Source organism: Callorhinus ursinus, unplaced genomic scaffold (genome assembly GCF_003265705.2).
Source record: "Callorhinus ursinus isolate GAN/ISIS: 27379988/994484 unplaced genomic scaffold, GSC_fseal_2.0 scaffold25, whole genome shotgun sequence".
In the NCBI taxonomy this organism is placed as follows: Eukaryota; Metazoa; Chordata; class Mammalia; order Carnivora; family Otariidae; genus Callorhinus; species Callorhinus ursinus.
Genome location: NW_027397087.1, coordinates 35190245 through 35196987, shown reverse-complemented (window position 1 = coordinate 35196987; position 6743 = coordinate 35190245).

Genomic DNA, 6743 nt, shown 5'->3' with positions numbered 1-6743 from the left:
GGGGATGGGTTAGCCTGGTGATGGGTATTAAAGAGGGCACGTTCTGCGTGGAGCACTAGGTGTTATGCACAAACAATGAATCATGGAACACTACATCAAAAACTAATGATGTAATGTATGGTGATTAACATAACAATAAAAAAATTTAAAAAACCTGACACTAGAAGAAACAGAAAACCTGAATTGCTCTGTATCTATTAAAGAATTGGTTTATAATCCTTTCACAAAGAAAAGCCTATGTCTAGATGGCTTCACTTATAACTTCTATCAAACACATAAGGAAAAATGTAAATGTTACATAAATACTTTCAAGAGAAAAGAATTAGGGAACACTTCCCATTTCATGAGTTCAACATTATCCTATTACCAAAAGTAGGCAAAGACATAAGAAATTACAAAGCAATATCCTAATGTGAATGTAGATGCAAATATCCTTAACAAACTATTAGCAAACCTATCCTGCAACATGTTATAAGAATAATACATCATGTCCATGTATAGTTTAACTCAATAGAGGAAGGTTAGCTTCCCACTCAAGAATCAATCAATGCAATCACCAAATTAAGAGAATAAAGGAGAAAAATCACATGATCATCTCAGATTTAGAAAGAGCATTTGACAAAAAATCAACATCCATTTATAATAAAGACTCTCAGTAAACTAGGAATAGAAGGGAACTTTCTTTCTCAGTCTGATAAATGGCAACCATGATGTATATATCAATAATATCATAGTTTATGTTCAAGGGCTGAAAGCTTTATCAGGAACAAGGATCAAGAACAAGGCAAGGACATTGTACTGAAGACCCTAATTAGTGCAATAAAGGCAAAAAGAAAATAATAATATGCATAGAAGTTTATTTTTTTATTTGCCTATTCTACCTATTCTAGATATTTCTTCTTTCTATTTTGTTATGTTATGTTAATCACCATACATTACATCATTAGTTTTTGATGTAGTGTTCCATGATTCATTGTTTGCGTATATCACCCAGTGCTCCATTCAGTACATGCCCTCTTTAATACCCATCACCAGGCTAACCCATCCCCCCACCCTCTTCCCCTCTAGAACCCTCATTTTGTTTCTCAGAGTCCATAGTCTCTCATGGTTCGTCTCTCCCTCCGATTTCCCCCCCTTCATTTTTCCCTTCCTGCTATCTTCTTCCTTTTTTTTTTTTAACATGTATTATTTGTTTCAGAGGTACAGGTCTGTGATTCAAAGTCTTACACAATTTAAAGGAAGATATAAAACTGTCTTTTTAAATAGAGATCATGTACATAGAAATGCCTATGGGATCTATAAAAAAGCTAATAGAACTAATAAGTGAGTTTAGTAAAGTCATGTATAAAAACCAACTGTATTTCTATATACTAGCAAAGTGAAATAAAAAATCAAAACAATTTACAAGATGGAAAGACAAATAACAACCAAGTGTTGGATAGAGAAGGAGCAACTGGAACTCTCATACATGGCTGATGGGAATGTAAATGTTAAAACCATTTTAGAAAACAGTTTGACAAACTTTTATAAAGGTGACATACCCATATCATTCAACCAAGCAATTCAACTCCTAAGTATTTATGTTAGAGTAATTAAAATATGTGTCCACACAAAGACTTTTACACAAATGCTTATAAGAGCCAAAACCTGAAAACAACCCATATGTTCATCAACAGGTGAATGGGTAAGCAAATTATAGTATATCCAGACAATGGAATAATCTCAGCAATAAAAGAGAACAAACATGTTTGTAACAACATGGATGAATTTTGAAAACCTTACGCTGAGTGAAAAAAATCCAGATTCAAATAAGAGTACAAACCCTGTATTTCCATTTGCACAAAGTTCTAAAAAAAGAGAGAGAGAGAGATAACTAATCTGTAGTAACAGAAAGAAAATCAGCGGTTGCCTAGGACTGGAGCAGGGAAGACACTACTCGCAAAGGAGAGAAGGAAATGTTTGGGGTAATGTGGCTATTTTAGATCTTGATGTGGTGATAGTTCCCTTGGTAACATATCCTTGTAGCTGTGTATACCTTTGTAAAGTTGACCAAAGAAAAGGCCAATACATGTTAATTGCCAAATGACTAGTACAGACAATAAATTCTGTAGTTTTTCAAGCTAGGCTTCACAGAAGAGGTAAAATTGGAATTGCCCTTTCAGGAGAGATACGATATAGATATGCTGCATTTAAAACAAAACACAAAAACAAAACACCGAGCAAAGCAAAAGTCAACACAGGCATGAATGCAGAAAGAGCAGAGTGGGTGGCTTGAAGGGATGGTGGTGGTATCTTCAGACTGAAGGCAGAGGCTCTTACAAGGGAATTGTGGGAGATTCGGATGGAGGGAGGAGAAAGTTAGGGGCAGAATGTTGCCAGACAAAGAGATCGATCTTTATCCTTTGGGTACTGAATGACCTTTTGAGATTTTTGAGCAGGGAAGTACGTTAGGCAAATGAATCTGGATCGTGGTGCAGGAAGAAGCAACAAGGAGAGAATTTGCTGGAGTTCAAATGACAGTCCTGGCTGGAGAAGATCAAAGACTGAACTAGAGTGGGGAAGGCAAAGAATGGAGGTGATACAGAGAAGGAAGAATTGACTACAAATATTAGGTTAGACTCTGGATTTGTGAACAAGGACAGAGTAAACAATGAGTGTCCAAGCCTGGGTAGCTAAAATGACAGGACAATTAGTAGAGGTATGAAGCAGCCAGTTCGGGGAGAAAGATGTTGATTTAAGTTTTAGGAGTCAATTATCTGAGAAACCTACCTTGACCCTACTCTTACCTCTATCTTAAGACTGGATGAACTGTCACTGCATACACCAAAGTGTGTCATCCTTAGCCCATCACATTTATCGCCTTGTGACTGTCTACCAATCTCCCCTAGTAGGCTCTATAAAACTTGAAGGTAAGGACTATCTTTTGTTAGTAGAGCCCAAAGGTTTTGCATATGTGCTTGTAAGTATTTGCTAAATATGTACTGAATTTGAATTTGAGAGGATAATGGAATGGGAAAGTGGACGCGTTCCTCAGGTGATTAGAGTGGTGAGTTTAGGATATATAGTCTGGGGAGGTATTTACATAAAAGTGATTGTTGAAACCATGATATAAGATTCCTAAAGGACAGCTTATAAATAAACCTCCTGTGGCACTCAATGTCTTCATTACTTACCTGGCAAATTTGCTCCAAAATGAGAAGCAGGAGAGACCAAGAAAAGGCATGCAAGCCTGCATTAACCATTTGTCAAATTAACAACTTCTGAATATTCAGGAATTGGCTCTTTAGATAACTGGGGTGCACACACACACACACACACACACACAAGGCTTTGCCTGACATTTGATGTTTGCTTCTTCCCTTTTGTACACAAAATAATGAAGCAGTGATATTTGAGAAAGTGGGAGAAAAATTCTAGCAGCATGACTGCATTTCACCCTCGTTAAATACTGATGCTCCACCACTAATCAACTATATGAGCTTAGACAAATTACTTCGTCTCCCTGGGTTTATGTCTTCTTATCTGAAAAACTGTGGGTTTAGTACCTACATCATATTTTTGTTGAGAGGACTAAATGAGGTCCAATATGCAGAACTCCTAGAAGAGCGCCTGCCACATGGGAAGCATGCCTTAACTCTTAGTTGGAGGCGGGAAAGTATGGTGGAGAAGAAGATGGCCTTTGGTGACCACTACCTGGGCTTGAACTTGGGCTCTGCCATTTACTAGGCAAGTTACGTTTTTATGCCTTGTTTCCTCATCTGGAAGGTAGGGGTGTTATTAGTGCCTCTATCACAGGTTTGTTATGAGAATTACATGAATAGGAGGCACCTGGAACACTGGATGACACATAGCAAACATCATGTCAGCGTTAGCTAGGATTACCATCACTCCCTTACTCTATCTTGATTCTCAAGCCCATCTCCAGCTCGGTCTGGTCTCTTCACTGCCCCTCCTCCATCAGTAGGACCAGAACTGGTGGATGTTTTCTACTAAGTTCATACAGTGACACTAGATGGGGTTGCTGAGCTAAAGCACCTAAGAACTGCTGGGCTGCCGCATTACATTTTTGGAGCTGAATGAGACTTTACGAATGTTCTAGTCAGTCCTTTTTATTTTGCAGATGAAGAAACTAAGGATCAGGGGTGCCTGGGTGGCCCAGTCATTAAGCGTCTGCCTTCGGCTCAGGTCATGATCCCAGGGTCCTGGGATCAAGCCCCGCATCAGGCTCCCTGCTCCGCGGGAAACTTGCTTCTCCCTCTCCCACTCCCCCTGCTTGTGTTCCTGCTCTCGCTGTCTCTCACTCTCTATCAAAGAAATAAATAAAATCTTTAAAAAAAAAAAAAAAGGAAGAAGAAACTAAGGATCAGAGAAGTTATCTGATGTAATCCCTGCCTACAATTGTCTCAGCAATCCAGTCTCCCCATTTCTGGCAAATCCAATCCCACTCTTCATCAGAAACAACTGAATAATAAAGCTGGATGTGCTTACAAATCCTAATGTTTTTCTAGAATCATTTGCTCAAACCCAAATGATCCTGTAAGCTCCACAGGAGCAGGAACAAGCTGCCGTCATTCACTGACTGCTCTGTCTGGCCTGTGGTAGATCCTCAGTTAATACTCATTGAATGAATGATAAGGATCTACCATATTTAAAAACTTCTAGAGATTTCAAATCTTCCTTAATACTTGTTCCAATGCTCTCTGAAGGGGATTCCTCATTCTTTTCATAGATACGTCAAGCAATCCTTTTCTTCTTTTTCTAGTTTCTCTGAAGATGTTAGACCTGGAGGGAACTTTGGAAAAATCCCCAGTCGAAATTTTTCATTTTGTCAATGAAAAAACTAAATTAGGTCCATGATCATCTAACAAACTGGTTGGTGGCAGAGTTGAGATTAGAATCGCCCTTAGCTTATCATCCTTAAAAAATAATTCAATCCGCTTCAAGATACTATCAAATATCTCCCACCTGTCCTTTAAATGTTCCCTAACCTTTCCTCCAGGTCATATTCTCCAGAATATTATTAATTTTGATGACTTCCCGCTGGGAGCAGGCTTACCATTCCTATCTTTCCTTTTCCTGACTCCAGGACAACTAACTTACATTATTATCGCTACTCCTGCATCTACGATTTGCCACCCCCCGCCCCCCGTTCTTAATCCCCCCCCTGAGAAGAAAAAGTAGCTCCTCTTTCCCACCTGGACCAGCAGGGATGGGTTTTCAGATATTCCCAGGAAGTTGTCCCTGCCTGGTTAGTTTCAAAATAGACGGATGTATCATGTGGTTGGAGGTTTCTGTGATTTGTCCTGTATAATGGACCACCCTGCCCAAAGGTAAGCCGGGAAGCTAAAGAATGCTGTTCATGAGACTTGTGCTGCATAAGTGACCTTGGGAGCCTGAGTAGTTGACATTAGCTGGCTTCCTGGTCAGAATTGGCCCTTCTGGTCTAGACACCAAGAGCTGAAAAATCTTACCTTGCATCCCCTCCGACTCCAGGCTGGGCTGCCCACCACCCCTCAGTGGAATCCAGGAAGGTAGGCAAACACACCTAGCCCAGGCTCCGTGAATATGTAAAGACACGATAACATAGGAATGCAGCTTGCTCCAAACTGCACGTGGGCAGACAAGTGTTTAAATTCAGACCCTGTCATTTGCCCTGTAAATGTGGCCCTTATGGGGATTGTCAGCTGGAAGTCTCACCTGAAGGGAGGACACTCGGCCGCGGCCTCTCAATCAGGACCCCAGCCTGGCTGTCTCCATGGGGCTCCCCCACCTAATGAGGTTGGGTGCTGTAAGTACCCGACTGATAGAACTTTGTCTTACTCTCCTTTATCACTTACTATTGCCCTCATCTATGCGCAGATTTCCCTTTTCTTCTTTCTGTTTCCATTAGGTTTTTATACTATCAATCAAGTGTTTTTTCCCTTTCGAAAGGGAGAGTAGAGCTGCTGTGAATGTTTTGTTTAGAACAAAGGACCCCAGACTTCTAGGACACTTCCTGGATTGTTCCAAGATGGTGTTTACAGTTCTATTTAGAGCCTCAAAAGTGTGCTGGGTGCTGAGATAACATAACCCAGGACAATCCCTCAACAGAGTGTTCCCTGGCTGTGCTTGAATGACACTCAGGTTCTGTTTTGTTAACACCAGGAAATGAAGAATTTCTAGAGCCAAGCGTTGTCTCCTTTGAACCATTTCTCTACAGTTCTATGGACTTACTGACTTGTTTCCTTACTGACCCTCCGATCTCGTTGTGGTAGATTTTTTTAAATGGCCATAAATTCTTCCGCAACTATCAAGAGGTGAAATCTATCTGTCTACTCCTTAAGCCTGACTTGGCCATATGACTCACTTTGGCCAATGGGACATTAGCAAAGGTGATTCATGCTGGAGCTTTGAAAGAGCTTGAGCGGTGGGGTCCTCTAGCTGTGCTTGGAACCCTGGAACTACCATGTGAACGAGCCCAATCTAGGCTGCTAGAGAATGAGAGGAAAGACAGCCAGACCCTTGCCAAGACACTTCTAAATACCAAACATATGTTTAAGGCCATCCGAGATCATCCAGGCACTGCTGACATGCCCGCTAAATGGAGAAACATGAGTGAGCCTGAGCCTATCAGCCAAGCCCATCCAGACAAAGCTTCTCAACCAACCCACAGAACTGTGAGATAAATTAACAGTTACTTTTTAAGTCATTACATTGTGGGGTAGTGTCGTATATAGGAAACACTCCCTGATATATATGGGGTA